Source organism: Macaca fascicularis, chromosome 4 (genome assembly GCF_037993035.2).
Source record: "Macaca fascicularis isolate 582-1 chromosome 4, T2T-MFA8v1.1".
NCBI lineage: Eukaryota > Metazoa > Chordata > Mammalia > Primates > Cercopithecidae > Macaca > Macaca fascicularis.
In genome coordinates this window covers 43,754,560-43,782,080 of record NC_088378.1, presented here as the reverse complement: position 1 = coordinate 43,782,080, position 27,521 = coordinate 43,754,560, and the positions used below count along the sequence as shown (strand labels likewise).

The 27,521-nt window shown below is 38.7% G+C and overlaps 1 long non-coding RNA gene across 2 annotated transcripts in view; it reads right to left on the bottom strand.

Moving 5' to 3' along the window:
- Nucleotides 1-27,521, bottom strand: part of LOC123573024 (uncharacterized) — a 244,931-nt gene that overhangs the window by 131,578 nt on the left and 85,832 nt on the right. The window lies entirely within an intron of this gene.

Below are 27,521 nucleotides of genomic sequence, written 5' to 3'. Positions count from 1 at the left end.
TATTAAACATATTATAGCAATAAGTCATCTATCATTCAATGACCAATTATTCTTTGGCAGCTCTAATTTAGATTTCTGCAGCTCAGATAAATCTCTCTGACTGTGAGAAATCAGATGGAAAGTCTTACAAACAATTCTACTTGCATTAAAGCAAGTAAGGAAGCTCCTGTATAACTACTTTCCAAAATGTGAATGCAACGCTATATGTGCAATACGTGTTTCAAATATAAATTTGATCATTGTATTACAAGTGAGAAAGAGCAAGATACGAGAAGGAAAAAAATGGGATAGGAACCAGATGGCTTGGATATGAATCATTGCTTCACTGTTTCCTGGGTTCTGAGTTACTCTGAGAAAGTCAATTACCCTCTCTGATATCAGTTGTGTCATTCTTAGAATGAGAAAATAATGCCTACCTAAATAATATGTATGAAAATTAAATGAAATTGTGACATAAATGCATCTGGTACTAAATCAGCTCTTCACAAATGTTAGTATCAATATGAGAGCCTGGGCTGGGCATGGTGGCTCACACCTGTAATCCCAGCACTTTGGGAGGCCAAGGCAGGTGGATCACTTGAGGTCAGGAGTTCGCGACCAGCCTGACCAACATGGGGAAACCCCATCTTCACTATATATATATATATATGTGTGTGTGTGTGTGTGTGTGTGTGTGTGTGTGTGTGTGTGTGTGTATGTGTGTATATATATATATATAAGCTGGGCATGGTGGCAGGCACCTGTAATCTCAGCTACTAGGGAGGATAAAGCAGGAGAATCACTTGAACCCAGGAGTGGAGATTGCAGTGAGCCGGGATCATACCATTGCACTCCAACCTGTGCAACAAGAGCGAAACTCCATCTCAAAAAAATAGAGAGCCTGATGGGATGTTGGAACAGAAGAAGTACATGAGGTAAAATTTAAGGAAATTTGAATAATATGTGGAATGTAATTAATAATAACATATCAGTATTGACTCACTGATTTTGACAAGCATACCATGTTAATGTAAGATGCTAATAATACAGTAAATAACTGGGTGCAAGGCTTATGGGAACCCTCTACACTATCTTCGCAAACTTTCTGTAAATCTAAGACTATTCTAAAATTTTTTTAATTATATTAAAAGTTTTTAAAAGCTAATACCCATCCTTTCTCTTTTCCTTTTCAATGTTAACCCCCAAAGTTTAGATTTTCTTCAAAGTCATTGGTAGTGTTACTAGTTCAAGTCTACATTTAGTTCAATTCTACAGAGAAAATATGTCGCATATTGCTCTCCGTGAAGGCTGAATGGTATGATGCCTGCCATTTCTCCTAGTATGTTAAGAAACTTAGGGAATTAAAAATATGAACCAGTCATAAGCATTTATTAATATTTGATGAAGGATGCTTTTTTTGTCCTTCCAAAAAGCCTAAAAACGGACTTGGAATCTCATACAGTCTTTCTAGTTAGAGTGATGACAAAAAAGAAACATCTGAATTGTGGCAGCCACAGGGCTGCTATAGATCTTGGCCCTGGAGGTTGTCCTCTCTTCAACCCCCTTCCTTGCTTCTACTGCACCCTGCAGATACTGCCATCAAAATGTTGATTGTGTGGGTGCATAGCTCAATTTCATTCAGGATCTTATTGATAACTATGAAGCTGCAAAGACAGAGATAGGCTAGAAGTGCATATTGTCCCTTAAACAAATTACCAAGATACATGAAGTGCTCATGTTAACTGGAAAGACAAAACCAATGAATGTTGATTTAAGAACTCTATGCCTATGTGCATTCAAGTACTTTTTTTTTTTACTACTGTCAAAAGTCCTTGCAATGCATAGAATCAAAATTTTAAGAAAACCTACCAGACACAGAGACTTTAAAAAAATCTTCCAGTGTTATTTACATTCTATGACTTTCCAACAAACATTAAAAAGGAAGGTCTTAGTCTGATCATCTCCAAAGAAGAACTGTTCTGTGTAACTGGCTTGAAAGTGGAATAATTTCAAAAGAAACAACAAGAACTAACAAATATTTATTGACTGCCTGCTATGTCCTTGGCATTCTTCTTGGCATGAGAATGTAAAGCAAGAAAAGCTATGATTTCTTCTTTCAATAAATTTGCAGTCCATTTGGACAGGTAGAATAAACAGGGCAAATAAAACCAGAGAAGAATTATTGAGTTCTTCCTACTTCTTATTATACGAAGGGCATGGTGTGCATTTTCCCCTTTAACATAACACGCAACTTCCAACAGTCTGGAAAAGTATTATTCTACCCATTTTGCACATTAGGAAACTGAGGTTCACAGATGTGAAGATAATGACTCCAAGTCTAACAGTTACTAAATTAAGACCTAGATTCAAACCCAAGCCTGTGATACCAAAGCCCAGGTGCTTATTAAGCACTGCACTATGGTACTCCAGTTTTTAAAGTTAAATTCAAGCACTCCTTTGCAAACATCTAATAGTTCTGCCTGAAGCCAAAATAAAAATATAGGCATTTTCTGTGGCATATCTCAGTAGCAATGACAATATACTCAAGGAGAAAAACATGAACTAACTACAGCCTTGTTAGCCAATACTTTGAAAGTGACCTGGTAATGAACGTCAGTTCTGCAACATATGTGCTATAGCAGTCTTAACAAGAGCCCAGCAGACTTAAAACTGCTGTGGCATTCAAGCTCCTCAACTATTCTGCACATTCCTGAAGCGTTACCATGATAAAGTGTTCACTGATGCACAGATAACAGCAAAGCCAGCAAGGGGGGAAACATGACTTTTAGAACAACATTTCAAGGTCAAATGTTACCCAACCGTGCAGGACCATATTCAATTCTTGGATTATAAAAGTGCAGACCCAGTTTCTCAAGGTCTCTGGGATAAAGTTCAAATTAGGTTGTTTAAGAGAGGGCCCTTATCAGTTTTATGAGCAACTTTCTCCAGAATTTAGCTAGCTCACTTGACAGCATAAGGCAAGAGGAATTTTCCAGCAACAGACCCAGGCACCAAACAGTGACAAGAGCTGTGCTCTGTTCTGATACAAATTTAACATTTATCCCAGGAAGCTCTTCTCCAAAGAGTGTGAAGTATACAATTTTCTCTAAGACTCCTTCAAACCTATTGGAAAATCCCCCTGAAGTGCCTCACCAAATTTCATCCTCTCTGACCCTTAATATAAAATAAAGAGGGCACTGGTTGGTACTCCCTAAAGGAACTACGCCCAAAGTAATGAATGGGTGTGGCCTAATAGTATTTATGAAGACTTTATACATGCTCTTCAACAACTGAACTTCTGCTGGACTGGAGCCAATCTGGACATGTTACCAATTTTGGCATCTTCTTGCCAGGAGTCTGTACTCTGATAGTGCAATGAGTTAACAAATTGAGGCATTAATTTAGGTTTTGTTTATCCCTGCATTTTTTATGTTCCTACCCACCACCACCCCATTCCAAAAAAAAAAAAAAAAAAAAAAAAGGCAGCCAGGCGCTCTGTGCTGCTGGTCTCAAAGGAGATTTTTATTACAGACATTTCCTGAAAACATTCCTGTCCTCTTCTTGTTCCTGTCTCCTTCCTGATTTTGCACAGAAAACCTGGATTCCTTGTGGGGATTAAGCTATGGTTCATGGAGAGGCAAGAAAATAAGGGGATACTTTGGGCAGGAAAGGTAGGAAGCCACAGTGGGAAGCTGGATGTTTTCCTGGGAAGGGAAAAGAATGGAAGGCCCCATTGGTGGTGAGGGTACATGTCTCACTTTCTTGCAGTATTTTGAAGGTAGCAAAAAATTTGAAAAGATATGGCTATGCGGTGAATCCAGAAAGCTAGATCCTAGGAAGTGGAGCTCCCAGCTCAGGCAAACGCCTACTTGGTATTGGGACAACGGAGCCATCCACATTTGAAGACCTGTTGGGCATGGACCACGAGGTTATCAACAGCAACCCAATTTTTCAGGCAGCATTTTAGTTTTTATTGATGACCCTAGCATACTCAATGACCGAGATAGAATCTACTGTTCAATTGGCAGGAGATTTAATTTGATTTAGAAACACATGACTATTCTCCCATACCTGAGTTCCCTCCAGTTCTAACAATAATTTGAGCTTCAATATTCTTATGGTTCTACTCTGTGACTCTTCCCCCACACTACCTCTGCCTTTCTGAATGCCCCCACAACTCCTCTCTCTCCCCACTACCCACACACAATCACACATAGATATGCCTATACCATTCTTGCTTGTGGTTGATAGAGGAATTTTTAATTTCCAATGAAAGAGAATTGTCACTCATAACTTTGATATAAAAACCATAAAGATTTATCTTCACTTAAATATGCAACTAGAAATGCCAAATAATTTGCCAATTCATTACCTTTTGAAGTATCCTAGAAAATTTGAGTTAAAATTAAGTGAAACTTTTACCAAAAGGAACATTTGAATTTTGCTTTATTGAGCTATTACACTAATATAGTCTCTTCTTTAAAGTTTCTGTAGTGATATGTTTGATTCAAAGTAATATTCCAATTGTTTTATCATTAGCTTGAAGCAAAGGAAAATGAAAAGCATGACAAGGCATAAAATTGGCCTTAGCAATATCTAAGCTTGGTTCAGCCGTGACCATTATACTCAATGCTCTTACAGTGTGAGCAAAACAGCCATAAAATCGGTTTATTGTTTTTAATTTTACAACCCGTGATTTATTTTGTTTAACTTTAGTGACAGCCTGCGATCCCAGTAAGTGTCTTCAGTTAGGAAATGCAAGCAGGAAATCAAGGCCCAGAAGTCATTAGTTGTAGCATGGACTCATCTCATTTATCTTCCTGTATAACTACCAGAGTGTGATCTATGTGATTCCTATTACACAAATTAACAATGGCAATTTTGAAATAAGAATCGTTTAAAGAATGAAACAGATCTTATGTTGTTAGCTTAAACCTCCCTGGCACTCTAGCTATAGACCCTGGACAGCTAGAACCTATGTTCTATATTTTAAATTCAAGCCCTCCCCAAAGCACAATTTTCAAATAAAGACGTAAGACACAATTCCTACAAATTTTGTAGTCAGGAAGACCTGATCTTTAATAGCTGTATATCCTTAAATCACTCCATTCAACACATTAAACAACAACTTCCTCATCCAAAAAATGGGAATAATAATATTAGCTGTATCATCGTATTGTTATGAAGAATAAATGAGACAATGCTTGCAAACTATTCAGCAAAGTATCAGATACAAAGCCCCTCAGTAAGTGAATGAATGAATCCTTTGATAATGTCAAATTAATGGGTCTTTTCTTTAAAAAAAAAAAAAAAAAGACATTCCCTTTTCACATTTCAGTGCTGGTATTTCTTGGCATCATTTAAGATTGTGACCCAAACTTTTCTAGTATATTATCCTGAATTTGTTCTAAGTAAATAAAGAAGAAGTGTATAGGTATCATTTATTAATCTTTATGTCCCATATTACTTCTCTACCAGTGTAAAACAAATCACTACAATGCTTAATGGCTTAAAACAACAATATTAATCTGATCCATTTTTATGGTTCCTCTGGGTTAGGAGTTTAAAAATGGCTCATTTGGGTGGTTATGTATCAAACTTTCTTACAAGGTTGGAGTCAGAGGTCATCTGGGGCTGCAGTCACCCAAAGGAAATTGAGAAATTATTTTCAATGTGGTCTACATGATTGTCAAGTTGGTGCTGGGAAGTCTTCTCCATGTGGGCCTCTCCACAGGGATGCTTGAGTGCCTTTACATAGCACCAGCTGGCTTTCCTCAGAGCTGCAGTGCCTTTTATGACCAACCTCATAAGATACACATCATCATTTCATTAAATTACGTGGTCACAATTTATTGGCCACACAGGCTGATACTGATTCAGTGTAGAAGGGGACTGAATACCGAAGATGCTGATTGTTAGGGGCCCCCTTGCAGGCTAACTGCCATAGCCCATTTTCTGATGCCCAATGATACGCATGCACACACACATGCACGAACACACACACACACACACACACACACACCACTTAACCCCAGTCCATGGCCACCAAAATTCTAACCCCATTACAGCATTAACTCATGCTCAAAGTCCAGGATATTGATGCGTAGATGAGGTCCAGGTACAGATGAGAATCGTCAGGTGTGTAGTTCTTCAAATAATTCTCAAGTATGGTTCCTCTTAATCTAAAAATCTATGAAATAAAGAGACACATTACCTGCCCCAAACACACCAAATATGAAATGATGGGACAGGCATAGGGTAACCATTATAGACACTCTCATTTAAACAGAGTGAAACAGGAAACACACAGAAGTCATTGATCCATAGCAGTTCTGAAATAATAGCTGGGCACATGTTGCCAACTTCTTGATTACGGCTCAGCCCTACTTCTACCTGAAAATGATTTCCCATGATTGTTGGCTCATCCCTCTAGGCTCTCTATTTTTGTTACATCATCGTCCCAATTTAAGGGCACCAAATTCTATATTGGTTATCTATTGTTGTGTAACAAATCACCCAAAACTTAGAGGCTTAAAACAATAATTATTTATCAACTCTCATGGTTTCTGTAGTTCATGAATTCCAGAGTAGCTTGATTAGGTAGCCCCTACTCAGGAGCATCCATAACGTTGTAATCAAGTGTTGGCTAGGGTTATAGGAACCTGAAAGCTTGACCAGGCCTGGAGGATCTATTTCTAAGGTAGCTCAAACATATGGCTGGCAAGTACGTTCTTCTCATGTGGGCCTCTACACAAGACTGCTTCAAAATATGGTGCTGGCTCTTCCCAGACTGAGTAATCTAAGAAAGCAAAGTGGAAGTTGCAGTGTAATTTATAAGTTTGCCTTGGAAGTTACCATCTTATTGCATTTTGTATTGCTGTAACAGAATACCTGAGGCCAAGTAGTTTATAAAGAATGTGAGTTTATTTGTTTAGCAGTTCTGCAGGCTCTATAAGAAGCATGGCAATGGCATCTTCTCAGCTTCTGGTGAGGTCTTTTGTGCTATGTCAAAACATCGTGGAGGAGGTCAAAGGGGAAGGGGGCATGTGTGAAGAGGGGATCAAACCTTGCTTTATAACAATCTGCTCTCTCAGGAACTAATCCATTCCTGTAAGAACTAATGCAGTCTCATGAGATCAAGAACTTACTACCTCGAGAATAGCACCAAGCCATTAATAAGGAATCCACCCCCTTGATTCAAACACCTCTTACCAGGCCCCACCTCCCAACACTGCCACATTAGAAATCAAATTTCAATAGAATTTTGATAAGGACAAAAAAAACTATAGTAGTTGCACATTATTATTTCCACTATGTATAATTTGTCACACAAGCCAGCCTTCATTCACTTGAAAGGGACTACAGAAGGGTATAAACACTGATGATCACTGGAAGCTGACTACCACTACACCTTCCCCAATGAGAAAACTTACTAAGCCTTTTCCCTAAGTCAAATATAACTATGCACTTACATCTTACAAATAGGTATATTACTAACAAATAAAATGTCTACATACAACTCCTAAGAACTTTATGCCAGAAAAGGAATTTTTGCTCCTCAACACATTAAGGCATAGAATAAGGGTCAGCTACAAGGTCTATGTCCCAGGGAAGGCTAGTCACCCAGCCAAAAGTCACAAAGCTGACATCAACTTGGAAATTCATCAAGGGTCTGACCATTAGCCTTTAAGGTAAAGAAATTAAATTTGTCAACCCATGAAGAAATGATTCACATTTCAGGGATGGATTTACGTTAATAAAGCTCACAGAGAATAATGTATAGAAAACCACATTGCCAATTCATTTATTTAAAACGTGGCCTAAAATACTAATGGAATGGTTACGTGTGTGTGCTGAGTATGTTCCACCCATAGATATATCTACATTAGGAGTAAAAGTATTCCTTGAAGAAATGGTATCATTTGTTGAGCATGGAATTACATAAAGCAAGAGGATTTAGTTAGGCTGACTGTCATTAAGCTCTGAGAGCTGTATGCTTTCATCTCTGCTCATGGGGCTAGACCTGCAATTAACTCAATCATAGGTCAGGTGGTCCTGAACGTGCATGGATGAAGACTACTGCTGCTTATCCCTGTTCCTCAACCTTTTCAGTGTCAGTTTCCATGGCTGACTGCCATTATAGTCTTTCTTTATATCTATTACCTTTTGTCATATTCCAGGCAAATCTATAGATATTCAGTCACTTGGAGACAAGGGAAATCACAGGATTTTTGTTTTGGTTTTTTTTCCCCACACTCCAGCATACCTGAAAAGAATGACACATTGCCACCAATAACTTGGGTAAATGATAGTAGTGAATCTAGGTAGGGGTGTGATGGGGTGGTTAAAAAGCAAGATGATTCCATTATGATAGTGGTTAGGAAAAAGCTCACCACTGCCACCATTTTAAGAATTACACTGTAGTTTAAATTTGCATATTTCTAATGGGATTCATTAAATGTGTTTACATTTTAATTCTCAGAGTTATTTTCCTATGTTCAAGGTTTAATGGGGTATATCATTTTTGCCTCCAAACCCTGCCTGCGCATCCCAACTCTTGGCTTGAGCTTAGAAATAGACACGTATTTTCTTCCATTGGACTGGATTATGTAATGGTTGGGTGTGCTGGTTTAGAGGCAGAAATCAGTGAATTGGCCCTGTCTCAGAAGCTTCTGCTTCTCCATTTCACTGACTGACATATATAACCACTCTCACCCAGGGGTCTTCTGTGAGCTCGTTCCTCTCGTCTATAACTACTTTGTGGTCTTAGGAACTACTTTATTTTATGGCTGCCTTTTCTGCTAAAATGCAGACAGCCACAATCCTCCCTCCAGTTTCTAATCAGAATTTGAAGCCATCTAATTCTCTCTTTTCTGGAATTCCGATTCATCACACTTGGCATCTCTTCCTGCTTCCCAGTTGAAAGTCAAGCATAAGCTTTCCTTGGCCTTATACATTTATGAGAGTTCTGGTATCTCTCAAACATTCAATGTAATTTGCATTAACAATGTGAAATTTCAGTAAATTTGCCTTAACACTTTCCTCTCCCTCTTTCTCTTTTTAAAAATTTTTAAATGTGTGATCTTTAAAATAAATGTATATATCACTCAGTCACCAGTTAGTCCCTCCACCTTTCTAATTACATTGATATTTTTTCCTCCAAAATAACACTCTCCTATTTTAAAAAGCAATGAAAATAACAGTTTACAATTGCAGCTCATCTTTGAATAACATGGGTTTGAACTGTGTGGGTACACTTATATGTAGATTTTTTCCCACCTCTGCCACCCCTGAGACAGCAAGGCCAACCCCTCCTCATCCTCCTCTTTGTCAGCAAACTCATTGTAATGACAAGAGGGAAGACTTTTATGATGATTCACTTCCACTTAATGAATCTATGTTTTCTATTCCTTATGATTTCCTTAACAATATGTTATTTTCACCTGCTTTCTTTATTGTAAGAATAGAGTATATAATGCACACAACATACAAAATATGTGTTAATTAACTCTTTACGTTTTTGGTAGGCTTCTAGTCAAGAGTAGGCCATTAGTAGTTAAGTTACAGGGAATGAAAAAGTTATATGTGGACTTTCAACTGCACAAGGTGGGGGTTCAATGTCTCTAACTCCCATTGTTCAAGGGTCAATGGTATATAAAGACCAAGGCCACCAAATTTTTTTGTTTGTTTGTTTTTTGTTTTTTGTGGGGTTTTTTTTTGTTTGTTTGTTTTTAGAGATAGAGTCTCACTCTGTTGCCCAGGCTGGAATGCAGTGGTGCCATCTCGGCTCACCGCAAGCTCCGCCTCCCGGGTTCACACCATTCTCCTGCCTCAGCCTCTCAAGTACCTGGGACTACAGGCGCCCACCACCACACCTGGCTAATTTTGTATTTTTAGTAGAGACGCAGTTTCACCATGTTAGCCAGGATGCTCTTGATCTCCTGACCTTGTGATCCGCCCGCCTCAGCCTCCCAAAGTGCTGGGATTACAGGCATGAGCCACCGTGCCCAGCTTGCCACCAAAATTTTTTATACAAATTATATACCTTGATCTAACATCCAATAATAGGAAACTCAGAATTTTAAACTACTATGTTTTATTTCTTTAGGAAATGTCCATCGTGGCTACTTATTTATGTATTTTTTTTTAGTCTTCCAAAATTTAAGGCATATTTCAAGGCAGCTCCACCGAAATACTAAATTCTCCTCTTGTTGCCAGTACAAAGCGAGGTGCTTAGCTCAAGAGACTGCTCAGGAAGTACATATGCATATCGTCAAGTAGCATAATAAGAGCATTCACCAGGGGATGTGATAGGGCTTGGCTGTGTCCCCACCCAATCTCATCTTAAGTTGTAGTTCCCATAATCCCCACATGTCCTGGGAGGGACCCAGTGGGAAATAATTGAATCATGGGGGCAGTTACTCCCATGCTGTTCTCGTGATAGTGAGTTCTCACAAGATCTGATGGTTTTATAAGGGGCTTTTCCCCCTTTCTCTCAGCACCTCTCCTGCCATCATGTAAAGAAGGATGTGTTTGTTTCCCCTTCTGCCATAGTTGTAAGTTCCCTGAGGCCTCCCCAGCCATGCAGAACTGTGAGTCAATTAAACCTCTTTCCTTTATAAATTGCCCAGTCTTAGGCAGTCCTTTAAGGCAGTGTGAGACCGAACTAATGCAGGATGTTAATACCATTTTGAGTAAATGTGTAGAGTTCCCACTGAATCTTCATGCAGTTACCAGCCACACAATAGTAAGAATCTCTCAGGCAGAAATTAGCTGTGTGTTCACTCTTCCCCACTGCCTAAGCTGCTAATATGGCCTCAGCACAATCTAATGTGGCAGCTCATCACTAGTATCACAACCAGCAAGGTCAATGCTAGTTGTTCAAAAACAGATTTGATATCAAGACCTGATGTACACTCACTCAGCGGAAATTTCCCAAGGACTAGAAAAATACTCCACAGTACCACCAGTTGTCTTTCATGTTAAATGACATATAAAAAGTCCATAAAGCAATAAAATGTTAAAATTCAGCCAACCCATTTCATAGACCTCACTGTCCACTATTATGAGAAAGTCTCATCTTGGCAGTCTGAGGCTGATGTTTCATGATGGACTTTGTCTAAATGCTGAATTTGGTTTATTCTCAGCCACATTCAAATGTCCAGTTTGCACAAAGTTCAAATTACAAAAATGTTCAGTCTGCATTTATTAATACAAGATCTCAGCTTGTGACTTTGCCTTCAATACCATCACCAAATCTCTTTTGTTTTTTTTTTTCATGGGATTTCCAGGAGGATCAGGGATTCCAGAGTGCTCAGGATAATTGTACTGCTGTTTGCCTCTGAGAAAGCACTTGATGGTAGCTGCCCAGAGCACTCTGGGGGAAGAGTTGTGTCCTTGGTGATGGTGGAGAGGGAAACTGTGTGTGGCGGGGGAGGGGGGAATGTGGTATGTGTATGTGATGTGTGTGTATGTGTGCATCTCTGTGTGTTGAGGTGGGTGTATGTGGCTTCTTGTTCCCAAACCCCCTAGCTGTCTCACATCTACCCCTTGAGCCAGTGACTTGGATGGAGCTGCCACTGCCCATTTCTCTTCCTATGCTCCAGACCAGCCCCTCATGTCCAGATGGGGAGGAATGAAATGCCATTTCTCTAACCCACTATATTTTCTTTCCCTTGCCTCCCTCTCAGGTGGCCCTGCATTCTTCCCCATCATCAAATTGCCTGCTACTTACTCCTTTAGCCCAAGAATAAAAGCACCCAAACATATCAATAAATATAATCAATAGGACTCAGTAGGGGAGTAACCCAATACCAGATGCATAAGTCTAGGTTCTAGCCCAGTTAGGACCTTGTGTGACACCAATCTCTCCATTAACAAGGTAATTTAATTCTTCAGTAAACAATCTTAAGCTCTTAACATGTGTTCAGCAATGAACTAGAAACTGGGGAGGCAATCATAGATAAGATAAATGAGAGGTGTCTGTAGGGACTTTATTTTAAAGGGAGATACACACAAGGAATAGGCAGGTTCAATGTCATGCTATGTGCACCTGGCTGGAGGAGAGAGGGTTCTGATGGAGGCAATGGGAGAGAAAACTCTAACAGGGGCTTCAGCAAAGGCTTCACTGAGAAGGGGGTTTCTAGGTAGAAATCTGATCAGCCCACAAATGTAGGAGCCAGATTCAGAGAGCAGGCCCAGCATGTGTGTTAAGGACCTGGAACACTAAAAAGCCTAAAGAAATTATAGTAAATCCAGGTAATACAGTGTAAGGGGAGAGTGCAACAGATTAAACCTAGAAAAGAAAAAAGGAACTAGGTTGTTTTTTCTCAAAACATTGTTCAAAGACCACCTAAAACACAATGACCCACTATAATCTTGTTGTTGTTGTTGTTGTTGTTAAAAAAAAAAAATGTTTTTTACTACTATCTAGATTCATTCCCTTTGAAGCAGGGGCACAGGAATCTTCCTTTCTAACAAATTATCTAGCTGGCAGTTATCAGAGTGCAGTTTGAGAACCATTGGACTAAATCAAACAAGGCCAGATGAGCCACTTTCAAGAGTTTGGGCTTAATCCAGAAATGAATGAGAAGCCATGTTGTGTAATGCAGTGGCATGATTAAGATGTGTGTTTTTGATAGCTCACTATAATGGCAACCTGGAAAATGGGCAAGTTGAGCAATAGAGAGATCTCTCAATTTTTAGCTGAGATCATTAGATTGATGTCCAAGATTTCTGCATAAATATAAGGATTATAAAATTAGGTACTAACTGAAAACCTAACCAGATACATTCTCAATTTATGTCAGCCTGCTTCAGGGTGACCAACTGTCCCATTTGCCCAGAGCTGAAGGATTTCCTAGGATGTGGAACTTCAGTGCTGAAAGTAAAAAAGTCCCAGGCCAACTGAGATGAGCTGGTCATGCTATCATTGCCAAAATAATCAGTCAAGTTACATACAGTTCTCAATGTAGCACTTTTTTAAAATTATGAGATTAAAAGAATTTTTTTGAAACTAAAAAATAATTGAAATAAACAGAGTTAAAGCAACCCTTTGTAGTTTTAAAAAATAATCCCAAGCACACTGTTACTTGATGCAAATTTAAAATAAAAACAAAAATTCTGGCAGTGCCTTTTAATTTGTAAGAACAGAGGCTCTCAAGCATGGTGTTGCAATCAGTAGAGGGGCGTGTTGCAAGGAAATTGTTTTTTACTAGTCATAATTAAAGGACTGAGTTTGTAAATGATTTACTTTTAAAAATACAGAAAATCAAGGTTAGCTCACTTGCATTCCATTATACTTTCTTTAGCAGGAAAGAGAGTGGCGGAGTTATGGAAAACCTGTCTAGAATAACCGAAAGCCCAAGTTGGCTCAGAGATTTGCACTGGACGGAAAGATAGCCATAATTTCTATATGGAGAAAAACAGATTGAGAAATACTTGAATGGTAACTTTACAAGTTGTTGCACCATTTCCACATTCTAAAAGGGAGAGAAAGAAGAGGAGAGAGAGAAAAGTTTGAAATACTTTAAATGCCCCGTTGTTATACCAGGACAGTTTTTTGTCCATGTTAGCACTACAGATATTGGGTGGTACCAGGATACAGCAATTTAAATTTTAATAGTTTGGTACTTATCTTACTAAGTAATGCAAATATATAAAGCAATATATAAAGCTAGTACATCAAACCTATGATTTCATGAATACTGTTGCTTAAGATAAGGTTAAGTATAAAAATAAGTCAATTTTTAAAATATCTACTAAGTAATAGTGTAGGTGGTAGACAGCAAAAATGTGTGAAAGTGGTATGGGAATGACTCAAAAACAAGAAATAAGTGTCTAAGTGGAAGCAGACCGAAATCCTATGTCTTTAACTTTTCAAGGTGAAGAGCAACAAAACTTTCACATTTCAAAGTTGAGTCCCTCGATGTGTTGGACACATAAAATGTTCAGCTCTATTTCACACCTCATATATTTCTACCACTTTAAGTTTTTATCTGAGTTGGATATTTTCAAAGCAACTGTTCAACTATAAAAAGAAAAGGGCAAAACACAAGAAAGCAAGATAATTAAACAACAGAAAATTTTCATTGTGATTTTAGCATCAATCAAATCACAAGAAATCTGATTTTTCAGCAACTGTGTGTCACGATCATAACATAATAGCAGCTCAAATTTTCAACTTGGTTACATCAGTGGATATCACACATCTAGGTAGGACAAGAAACTTTAAGTCAAGACAAAAAAAAATGTCAAGATAGAAAATCATGAAGCAGTTAAAGTGCTTTAACTATTATATATACAGCTTATCTCTTTTATGAGTATTAAAACACAGAATGTGTTTGGGTAATAAGATGTGTGGATTTGTTAACAACCATGATTTAAAATCATTCCTGATGTTTCTCCAACTATCTTGCAAATTTTTCCAAAACTCTATTGCAAAACTCCATAATGGAAAAAATAAGCTTTAAAATTTCAGCTGTCAGGTTACATTTTCTCTCCTTTACAATCTAATTATTTATCATGAGAGTACATTTTCAGTTGAACTCTCTGCTTTATGATTTTATGGTTGAATAAGTATAATTCTCTTGGATTTTAGCAAAATATGCCAACTGGACTTCTATGCTCAAAAACATATTTTCTTAAGTTAACAGAATTTTTTTCTCCTGGAGAAGGTACCATATCTTAAAACAAATAAAATAAAACATAAGGCATTACAATTTAGCCCTCAGTTTGTTCTCTAACTGCTTCTGCATGCTATTATCAGTTTCAGAAATCACGTTTTCTTGGTTTATAGAAAGTCAGCAGTTGAACGACGATTCTGAAATCCTTACTAGTCAATTTACTTCTAATAAAGTAAAAACCTTCTTATTGTTGCATATGGATTCTAATTTTTCAAAGTAATTTCTCAAATTTCAGAGTTCTTATGGGGTTACAATGCTTTGCTGTCAGATAATCACAGAGAAAGCTCTAAAAGTGTCCTTGGGTGTCAGGTTTTACACAGACATCTGTACCATAAATAAGACCTCTGAAAAATATTCTTATTTCCAGTAACTAAAATTGTCTTCTTCTGGAAGAGCATAGCGTGGCACAGTAATAGCGTTGTAGAAAAGCAGATACTGTGGTTTGAATTCCATCTCTTCCATTTACTCACCGTTGACCTTGGGCTATTTACTTAACCTCTCATTTTCCTCATCTGTAAAATAAGGATTATAATAGTACCTGCCTCATAAGGTTGTTATGAGGATTAAAGAGTCAATGCATATAAAGTGCTTTGAAAAGTATCTATCACAGTTTACTCAGTAAATTAGCTTTTATCATAATCACTAGCCCATCACTCACCAACCGTGTACAAGCTCCCACAGACATATCTGGAATCACAATTTTCAAAGCCCCATTTCCTTAAAAACAAACCGGAAAATGCTACCAGGAGGTTTTCATTGGCAACCCATGGGCACCAATAGTATGATGACTGGCCTAGATGACTCTGGACTCTTTCCTAACTTTGACTTTAAATTAACATAGGGGGTGTTATAGGAGAGTGAAAAGGTTTTCTCTGGTTTTAACGTCCTAAACCTAACCACTCTTAGACTCACATCGCCCATATTGATTTATTAAACGGGATTAGTTATCTTTAAGGGGAAGAGGGAGAGATACTCAGAAGGTCTCGGAAACCAGAAGGAAGATTACAAAAACCAAGACTGCCTTCATTACTCAGGAACAAGCCACATTAGCCAAGCTCTTGGAGACATGTACATGAAAACCCAAAGGGACTGAAAGCCTTGAAATATTAGAAAACTTATTTATATAACCCACAACATCAATAAGCTGAGGATGATGTCTTAAAAGACCTCATTTCAATGTATGTAGCTATGGATTGCACACTTCTTGGTGAGTCATTATTTTTTAGTAAATGGAGATAAAAATAGCTAATTTTGAAGATAACTATGCAAGAGCAAACAACCTACATCAGTTCCTATTTTTATACTGAATTTAGAGAAGACATATGGAAGTGTATTTAAATAAAATAATATTTAAAAATACAATTTCAGATGGTATTACTAGACTTTTACTAAAGTCTCATCAGTTCTAAGAATATATTTAGCAGTTTGTGCTATGATGTGAATTGTTCCCACAAATATCTACTTCTCTATTTTGTATTTATTTCCACTCAAAGATTGCCATACTCCTCAGAACCTTACAATTACAATAATAAGGATCTCCAAATGGTTTTACCATAGACAGGGTCCAAGATGGGTCTATACTATACTGCATTCTAAGGATAGCAGAACGTATATTATAACAAGTTATCATGGCTTTTTGCCCCTTTTGTGGAGAGTACAGTAAAGAAAGAAAATACTCTTTGCACACTAATGACCTTTGAAATGAGGACTGTTGCTCCAACAGACTTCCTACCATGTGAAAAGTTTAAATAGAGAAAAAAAAATGTTCTTATACATTCCACATTGACACAACAATAGAAATAAAAATAATTCTATCCTGTCAGTGCATCTCGGTCCCCAGCCTTTGATTCAGTTTAAACCTAGTCTTGATGCCAAGAGATTTCAGGCTTTGGTGGAAGGGAAGAGAATCAGAGCCCATCATTGGCTCTGGGCAATCTTGGAAGAGGCCCAAAGTATTCAACTGGATCTAGGATTGGAATATAGGATCATGCAGCCAATGTTCTTGTTTAAAAGCAACTTTTCACGATTTAATTCTATAAACTCCCTTCTTATATTTCAGAAAAACTCCAGATCATGAGGCATTAGTACTAGCTAGCTATAAGCTGACATTCCCATCACAACAATGTGTCACCTACAGTTTCCTCCAGAAAATGAAGACATTAAAGCTGCAATGATACTTGTCAATTATCCAGAGAAAGCAGACCAAAACTGTGCTTTGTCCTCAATTAGCTAAATAATTCAAAGTAAAGGCTCACTTTCACCTGAAGTAGTGGGGATAATTAGAGCCTAAAATAGGTTTGGCTTCAATTATCTAGATAATCTACTTGTGTGTTTATTTAGCCCAAAATTAGAAGCTTAAAAATGAATCAACTTTCAAGCAAAAGCTAAATGACTTTGAAAACTCACAGGAGACTTTGACTTTAAAATGACTTCTTTGGGTAGACTACTTAAAAATGTACTTAATAAACATCGTTCTTATTTATTTTAGATTTGCACTTCGAAACTTTTAAATATTAATAAATTCAAAAGCACCTTTATGACCTGTATACCACTAATCCGCTTCCTTGACCTAGGATTAGGAATTGTATAATTTTTTACTCTCTCTCCCACAGTGTTGCTATCCATATTACTTTCATTCTCAGAGAAGTACTAAGAAAAGTCTGTGATGAGGACTGGGAGACTATTTTGTCTGTATATTAGAATCACCTGGGAAGCTAAGACTCAGCCCACAGTGAATACCAATTAAATCAAAGTCTCTACAACTGAGACCAAGGCATTCTGTTTATAAAGGATGTTTATAAAACTCCCCAAGTGAATCTAATATACAGCCACAGTCTGAGACCCACTCTTTTAGGAGTTGGATAATTTTTCTCCAAAATAGCCTGGAAAAGACAGATCAGAGCTGTCCCATTTTTCTCCTTATCCTCACTCTTAGTTTTTCCCCATTGGTTGGTTTATCCCATAGTGTGTGCTTAACTGAATTCAGTTACTCTGGGTGTAGAAATATCAGGTCCCATATCATTTCAATCTTTTTCATTTATTTATTCAATTAATAAATATTTTCTAAATGTCTACTATATAAGTCTAGGCTATATAAGAATTTTCTAAAACATAAGCCCTTCCCTGAGGGATCTCATACCATAATAGGGAAGATGGTCAGAAACAAATTTAATGACAGTATTGGGTGATAAGTGCTGAAACTGGGGTACAGAGGTAGCATAAAGAACTATTTTCATTGTAAGCATCAGGGCATCTTTACAGAAAAATTGCATTTGAGTTGATCAGGAAAGAGAAGCCAGTGCCTTAAGCTAGCAGAGGGGAGAGTGGAGTGGTATTCCAGGCAGAGAGGAAATCTTTGCAAAGCCATGGAAGCATGAACAAATCAGATCCATCCCAGGAAGCATGAACAAATCAGATCCATCCCAGGAACCCTGACTAGCTTTGTGTGTCTGGAGGCCAGTGAGGTGTGTGTGTCTCTGTGTCTGTGTATGTGTGTTGAGAGGGAAGGTGGGGATCGTGACATAGGAGGCTGGAGAAGAAAGCAGAAGAGGACTCCATATATCTAAGATGAATTGGGCCTGGAATTAGCCCATAAGGTTACCATGTAAATTTATTGCATGTTTTACAAACCCTTGAGACCATTAAGAAGTTGGATTATTGTTGACTGTCTATCATTCTGATGAGTATTTTGGAATACTTTTCATTTTTAAACTAATTGTTATGTGTATGTTAAATTATGCCATTAGCGTGAAGAGCAAAGATGTGATACCTGACAGTTAGAAATCAGGTAATTCTTCTGAATTTAAATGTTCAAAAATCACCTCCTTTTGGAATCTGGTCATTGGGTGAACTGACTGTAGTCTCCAATCAAAAGTTAGTCTCTTAAATCACATAGCACACACTGAGAAGACATAGATAATATTCTCAACATAAAGGATGGGTACGCATGGGTGGTTATTCAAAGTTTCCTGTATGGGATACATGAGAGCTCACCTTACTGATTTTCTTTTTTTTTTTTTTTTTTTTTTTTTTGAGATGGAGTCTCACTCTGTCACCCAGGCTGGAGTGCAACAGTGCGGTCTCGGCTCACTGCAACCTCTGCCTCCCGGGTTCAAGCAATTCCCCTACCTCAGCCTCCCAAGTAGCTGGGATTACAGGCATGTACCATCATGCCCGGCTAATTTTTGTATTTTTAATAGGGACGGGGTTTCACCATGTTGGCCAGGCTTCTCTCGAACTTCTGACCTCGCGATCCGCCTGCCTCGGCCTCCGAAAGTGCTGGGATTATAGGCGTGAGCCACCACGCACAGCCACTCATGATCTTATTTCAGTCTAGACTAACCTTATCCATCTTCTCATGTAAAAATGCCATTCTGCTCAAATGTCTGTTGCTCCAGTAAATGTCCTCATTCCTGGTCTATCACACATCCTGATAATCAGCCAGCATCCATTTATCTGTGTCTCTTTCTGTCTCTTACAGGAGTAATAGATGCATGTGTTTTATTCTTCATTTAAGGAAGGCTCTGTTTCTACTTTTTAAAAATAGCCTTTATTAAGAGCTCAGTGCCATTCATAAATATCATCTTATTTAATCCTAACAATGGTAGGTACTATAACTTGGAAGCTATTATCCAAATTTCCACATAAGGAAATTAGCTCAAAAGGTTAAACGACTTCCTCAAGATTATACAATTAGCAAGTTGCATCCTAAACATCAAAGTCCGATTTTGAAACAAACTCTCAACCCAACTACCATGCATTTCTCATTTCTATCACTAAGAGAAAGACTCCACCACCAAGTTTATAAAGAATAGGTACACAATAAGTATGTGTTTAATAAATAGCTTCTATCTTGCTTTTGCTATATTTCTGTGGCTACATGTTTACATTTGAGTAAACACACTCATACACTGTGTAGATGTATATATACACTGCACGATTTTCAATGTATGTGTTCCAAATGTTCAATTGTAAGTCAATTGTTTGAGATGCAAAACACATTTTCTACAATGTCACATAGAGAGGGTATGATATTACATATACCACTGAAGGCCTACTAAATACAAAAAGTATCACAAAACAAGTAGCCACCAAATATGCAATGTTTTATTTGAGCATATATTCCTAGTATGGTTTTCTGCTGAGCCAGCAGCCCATACTTTTCATTGTCTGACTACCCCAGCTTATGAGAATGTGAGGATAAGAACCTTCCCAGGTGTGTAAATGCTCCAGATATATTACAGACCATGACTGCATGTTGACAGGGACCATAAATACATGTGACATGATGAGTACGATACATGACACCTGTCATGTAAGCTCAAAGAGAGCAGAGATTCTTCTTTTGTTCATTTATGTATCCCAGATCTCTAGAACAGGGCCTGAGACTTAATAAGTGTCACTTAGTAGGCACTTAATAATAAATATTTTTAAATAATAAAAATGAAAACTTCATGGACCTTGTTAGCAGCTTCTCCCCTTTTTACATTACCAGAAAAAAAAGGCAGTACCTAAAACACTAGATGTGGTAATTTCCAAATGAAGTCTTAAAAATCTGAGTGCAGTGACATGTACCTGTAGTCCCAGCTACTTGAGAGGCTGAGACAGGAGGATCACTTGAGCCCAGGAGTTCAAAGCCAGCCTAGGCAACAAAGCGAGACCTAAGAGTATTCAGACCCATTCACAGGCAGGCATAATCTTGACTCAACTGTTTAAGGAAAAATGAATAAATGACAAAATTATAAAAGAGATCTATTAAAGTGGCTTCAAGAATGGAACATTGGACCCAGATAACAAAAGGCTTTAAAAATGACATGATTTGGTCTAGTTGAGAGCTGACCTAGAACATGTATTGAATCTGTGAGTCATTTTGACACAGAGGTGGCTGACCATGTGAGCCTTGTCTCCACTGGGAACAGAACACAGAGCTCTAAACTGAAGTTACCAGATGGAAATGGAAAAGATGGATTTAAGTTAAATAGAAGGATGTATTTTGAGGTAGAGTGTATAGCCTTACAGAGATTTAGGTTACCAAGCTAAATTGTGGAATTTGAAGAATAGCAGAAATGCTCTTTTTGAATTGCTTAAACATCACACAACTAGAAGCAGGGGCTGGAAGCAGTGATTTTTCAGGTCATTCACTAGCCCGTAAAGCTAGGAATAAGGCCAAGTTGCAATGAAATCTCAAGCAGTTTTGTTCTTGTTTCTCCGGAATTCATATGTTAAATAAGTGAAAACTTGCATGTATGTGGTGTCTTATCATTGTAAAGATCTGAAATAATTTATCAAAGGAAAAAACAGTATTTCACTTGAGTTCCTGGAGTAACAGGAAGTGAAAATACATAAAAACCAATTGCCAGATTGAAAAGCCATTCCCCTAAACTCTAGTAAATCCTAAGTACTACTTATGATGAGAATGTTCTTGCAGTTCTCCAAAATGGTGTATTATTTACCTACTAAAGAAAAATTAACTGAACATGAAAATAGATTTCCAATTAAAGAACTCCAACTTACTCATGGTTTTGTATCTCATTGTTTGTTACTCTATGGCTGTAAAAAAAATTAGTATAAAATACCGCAATGTAATCAAAACAGACCCCTAACACACTTTTCTACGCAGGGCTTATGCAATGGGGTTTGGCAGTTGTGGAAAATCACAGTGAACAAAACTGTTCTCTCCAGTGCTTTTGAATTACAGTAAATTTAGGGAAATTAGCATAATAAAAAGAACACTGGATTGGAATCAAAGGTCTTGGGTTCAAGAACACACAAGCAGTGTCACCTTGAGGAAATCACAGCTTCTCTACACCTCATTTTTTTTTTAATTATACTTTAAGTTCTAGCGTACATGTGCACAAGGTGCAGGTTTGTTACATAAGTACACATGTGCCATGTTGGTGTGCTGCACACATTAACTCATCATTTACGTTAGGTTATATATTACGTTACGTTACATTTACATTAGGTATACCTCCTAATGCTATCCCTCCCCCCTCCCCCCATCCCACGACAGGCCCCAGTGTGTGATGTTCCTCACTCTGTGCCCAAGTGTTCTCATTGTTCAATTCCCACCTTTGAGTGAGAACATGTGTACATCTCATTTTTAAAAATATGCAAAATGAATATAATACTAACTCTATTAAAAAGTTATTGCAGGCCAGGCGCAGTGGCTCACGCTTGTAATCCCAGCACTTTGGGAGGCCGAGGTGGGCAGATCACGAGGTCAGGAGATCCAGACCATCCTGGCTAACATGGTGAAACCCCCATGTCTACTAAAAATACAAAAAAAGAAAAATAGCCGGGTGTGGTGGTGGGCACCTGTAGTCCCAGCTACTTGAGAGGCTGAGGCAGAAGAATGGCATGAACCCAGGGGGCAGAGCTTGCAGTGAGCCGAGATTGCACCACTGCACTCCAGCCTGGGTGACAGAACGAGACTCCATCTCAAAAAAAAAAAAAAAAGTTATTGCAGGCGGGATGTGGGGCGCATGCCTGTGATACCAGTACTTTGGGAGGCCGAGGCTGGCAGATCATGAGGTCAAAAGATCGAGACCATCCTAGCCAACATGGTGAAACCCTGTATCCACCAAAGATACAAAAATAAGCTGGGCATGATGATGGGCACCTGCAATCCCAGCTACTTGGGAGGCTGAGGCAGGAGAATCGCTTGAACCCGGGAGGTGGAGATTGCAGTGAGCTGAGATCACGCCAATGTACTCCAGCCTGGGCAACAGAGTGAGACTCCGTCTCAAAAAAAGTTACTGCAATAACCTTTAAATTCATGTGTGCACATACCTAGCATAGAGGGTACTCAATGTTGTGTGAGTGTTGTCATCAACTCATTTTTTTACTTTGTCTTAAATATCACGACTTCCTCTAATAGCAAAAGCAGAGAAGAGTGATAAGCAATCTTCAGGGACTTTGTAGAAGTTTATAGTAATTGGGTTGGGGAAAGAATCAATTTAATGACCAAATATATATATAACCAAGTTCATGGGTCCCAGGTTTCATGTCTGTATCCAGTGCCCTATAAACCACTGACCATCCATCTGATCCGAGGTAATTTGGGACCCAGGGCACATTAGCTTGCTAATTCTACCCCTAGAAACAGCCCTAAGCCGATTACAACCAAGGTAGCCTCCAATTCTCCAGCCTTCTGGTGTAACCCTTTAATATCCAAGAAAAGTGACCCGAGCCCCATTCCTGGTGCTGCATAAATCCCGGTGCCCTCTTTAACATGTCAGGATTTCTAAGGCATGGGATGAGGTCTGCACTCATGTTTTCCATCATTGCCCATTAAAATTTCTGCTCTCAACTCAATTGCCTGTTCACTGCTTCCCATCTCTTTTTGACAAAGCTGCTGTTTCCTCTCTGGTCTGATTCTCCATGGCATGGGCACTTACTGAAAGTTGGGAGAATAATGGGAATAATTACAGCACAGAGCTGAAACATCTGCATAGCTTTAAATCCAGATGTTTCTTTTCCCTGAAACTTGTCTCCCCTCAGTGAATAGAAATTTCTCACCAACTATATAAATTTACATTCTAGACTGCAGCCAGGTTGCAGGGAACCATTCTTTCCAACTCTCCTTAGACTTTCTTCTTCTCTTCTCTTTTCCACAGCTACCAGCAGAGAAGCTCTAAATTCCTGTGGTATTAGAGAACTTTGAGTCCCTTTTTCATGCTCCCCCATCTAGACTGACACCAGGACCTTTAGCCCACTATTCATAGTACAATTAAGGTATTTTTTGCAGCGGAGGAAATTGTTCTCCCTAAGGAGTACAGTTTAAACAGAAGAAAGCTTTGCAAAAAGAAAAAAAAAGAAAGAAAGGAAAAAAAGAACACACACGCACAGAAACACATACACACACATACACACACACACACACACTTCTTCCTACTTCATAGAATTTTGGGTAATATACTGTCCTATTATCACATATAGATAGAAGCCACTACACTAGGAGCCTCTGCCAAGGGAAAACATCCCTGGCAAGAAGATGGAATAGAAAGATTATAGACAAATGTTTTCTTTAGCTTTCATTTTTTTGCAGAGGGAGAATTGTCTTCAAGGTTTTCCATTATCTCCAATACATGTTAATATTTGACGCCCACAACCTAAGCCCAACCTTGGCAGTAGTGATAAAATGGAGAGCTAGAGATCTCTGAAAAAGGAAGGAGTCAACAAGTATCTTCCAGAGAGTGAGGTCCTGCTTTGCCAGGCAGCTTTTGAATAATCCAGATAAGTCTTTGCAGACCCAAAGTCAATTGCTTTTAAACTCCTCATGTCCGGAAGTCAACATGAAGAAGGCAAAAATAAGGAAAGCTATAGAAAACTTCAGCTATTTCTTATGCCATCTGGAGCTCCAATATGGGAAAAAGGTAATATTCTACTTAAGTATGGGAGTTGCTATAGTGGCCTTCTTGAAATATCCCTAAACCTGACCAGGTATTTGCTGAAAAAAATCTGATCACTCTCTCAGCCCTGGAAACCCGGCCACTTCTTTTCACTTCCACCGTTACCGTTCTAGTCAGTTGCTACGAACTTTCTCCCAGAGTTCTGCAATCATCTTTTATCTAATCTAACCACATTCAAACTGGCGCCCCTCCCATTTGTTTTCCAAACTGTAGCCTGTGTCATCTTTCTAAATTTTAACTATGATAATATAATGTCAGCCCCACCGCCACCTCCCTGCTAACAACTAAAACAGCTTGCTTAAAAACTTCAGTGACAGCCGGGTGCAGTGGCCCAGGCCTTTAATCCCAGCACTTTGGGAGGCCGAGGCGGGTGGATCACGAGGTCAGGAGATCGTGACCATCCTGGCCAACATGGTGAAACCCCGTCTCTACTAAAAATACAAAAATTAGCCAAGTGTGGTGGTGCGCACCTACGTACTACTCAGCTACTCTGGTGGCTGAGGCGGAAGAATCACTTGAACCCAGGAGGCAGAGGTTGCAGTGAGCCGAGGTCATTTATTGACTCTTACTCTTTCTAAAGATGATAATAGAGATATCACTTTCTCAGGGAAACCTTCTCTCTATCCTCCTTGAAGGATCAGATGCTTCTAGCATCACAGTGGCAATTTCACTTTCATATAGGTATTTATTTCATAAATTTCTGACCTTCTATTAGACTGTAAACTTTATGTAGATGAAGACAATGTCTGACTTTTTTTTTTTACCATTATATTCCCATATCAAATGAAGAAGTGATTGAGTGAATCCACTTATTAATCAACAGACATGTTTTATGTACCTGAAAAATTAAGAAATATCCTAATTGTTTAATCACTTTTCAAATACCCATAATTTATGAAGTTCTTTATCATGAATAGAGGAGTGCTTTGAGTATAAAGATTAGTTATGATTTGGTTTTTTACTATTATCATCATTATCATAACTGGTTTATTGTCAGTATAATTGCCTTTGTAGCTCAGCACTTTATAACTATTATGACATTCTTTAATTATTTAGATTTTATATTTCCATTATTTATAAAATGTTTTCATGAAAACCAAATCCCATTGAAAAGAGAGCATACAAAGACTCCAGAAGTACCATAATGTGGCTGGAGGGTAATTTTAAAACTAAAGGTTACCTGTAGATTTATGGTAGTATTTTCAGAAGGTACAGGCCATTTGAAAAACTAAGGCCTTGAGAAAGATCAAAGCAACATTTATAGCCACTTAAGGAGTAACATTTTCTAATGATAAACTCATCATATTAGACTTGAATGGGACCCTAGAGGTCATTTACCCACATTTCTTATTTTGCACATAATAAAGCTAAGATTGGACTTCCATGAGGTCTTAGAGCCAAGGCAAGCCCTGGATCTATTTTTATGCAGCTCCTCTAAGACTATCATATTTCAAATTAACTGCAAACCTATCAAAATTGAGGGTCCTAGCTATTCGTAGCCCACTGTCATGGAGCCAGTTGGGATGTAAATAACCTTCCAGGTTTTAGGACTTGAATTCCATATAGATGGACACTCATCTTTGCCATTTAATGCCTGTCTATATTTAGAAACTGGCTTTGTTATGTAATTCTATACGTGAAGATAAAGATACTTCAAGGTCATTTATATAAGTCACTTTCTCAAAGAAGGCTTCCACCTTAAATTAGAAATGTTCTGCCACTATGAAAAGGGTGAATTCCACTGTGACCCCAAGGTCAGTGTCTGTATCTGCTGTTTTCATCCACATCCAGATGCAGAACTCATACCTATTTGATCTCACCCAAAAGAAGGTATTCACTCTAATGTTAATAAGCAACGCAGCCTTTATTGAAAATACATAGGGGAGGAACAAAGGGCATTAATTCTCAGTTATCTCTGCAAACAACTCGAAAACCTTATCAGAAATTTCTATTCTTTTAAGTCCCTGCTCAGGCAAGCTGCTCCAGAGGTTTTGATTTTTTTTTTTTTTCTCTCTTTTCCTTTGTAAAGAATACAACCTAATTTCTCCCCCACCCCTTTCCACATTTTCCCTTTCCTCAAGAACATCTTGCCAGGCGCGGTGGCTCATGCCTGTAATCCCAACACTTTGGGAGGCCAAGGCAGGCAGATCACTTGAGGTCAGGAGTTGGAGACCAGCCTGGCCAAACTGGAGAAACCCCATCTCCACTAAAAAATACAAAAATTAGCCGGACGTGGTGGCACTTGCGCCTGTGATCCCAGCTACTAGGGAGGCTGAGGTGAGAGAATCACTTGAACCCAGGAGGCGGAGGTTGCAGTGAAATTGTGCCACTGCACCCCAGCCTGGGCAACAGAGTGAGACTCAGCAAAAAGCAAACAAACAAACAAACAAACAAAAACAGAAAACAAAAAACAAAAAAAAAACAAAGTGGCCAGGCGCGGTAGCGCACGCATGTAATCCCAACACTTTGGGAGGCCAAGGCGGGCGGATCACAAGGTCAGGAGATCGAGACCATCCTGGCTAATACGGTGAAACCCCGTCTCTACTAAAAATACAAAAAATTAGCCAGGCGTGGTGGCGGGCGCCTGTAGTCCCAGCTACATGGGAGGCTGAGGCAGGAGAATGGCGTGAACCCGGGAGGCCGAGCTTGCAATGAGCAGAGGTGGTGCCACTGCACTCCAGCCTGGGCGGCAGAGCGAGAATCCGTCTCAAAAAAAGAAAAAAAAGAAACAGAGAGAGAGAGACCTATTCCTTTCCGACTTATTCTGTATTTTTTTCAGAGCAATGCATCTCTATCTTAACTACTATCTTTAAACTTTCATATCCAACTCATCAAAGAATTTTACAAAGCAAAGGGACTTCTGGTTAAAGGTAACCACTTTTTAAAAAGCCATTTAGGGCCGGGCGTGGTGGCTCACATCCGTAATCCCAGCACTTTGGGAGGCTAAGGCGGGTGGATCACCTGGCTCAGGGGTTGGAGACCAGCCTGGCCAACATGGTGAAACCCCATCTCTACTAAAAATACAAAAATTAGCCAGGGATGGTAGCTTATGCCTGTAATCCCAGCTACTCAGGAGGCTTAGGCAGGAGAATTGCTTGAACCCAGGGGGTGGAGGTTGCAGTGAGCCAAGATTGTGCCATTGCACTTCAGCCTGGACAACAAAGCAAGACTCCCACTCAAAAAAAAAAAAAAAAGAAAGAAAGAAAGAAAGAAAGAAAGAAAGAAAGAAAGAAAGAAAGAAAGAAAGAAAGAAAGAAAAGAGAAAAAGAAAAAAAGTTCAAAATGTAAATACTTGTGCCTGGAATACAGAGACAAATTTGTTTCTGATTTCTTGTTTTGTTTTGTTTTGTTTTGTTTGAGAAGGAGTCTCACACTGTCACCCAGGCTGGAGTGCAATGGCACGATCCCAGCTCACCACACCTACGCCTCCTGGGTTCACGCAATT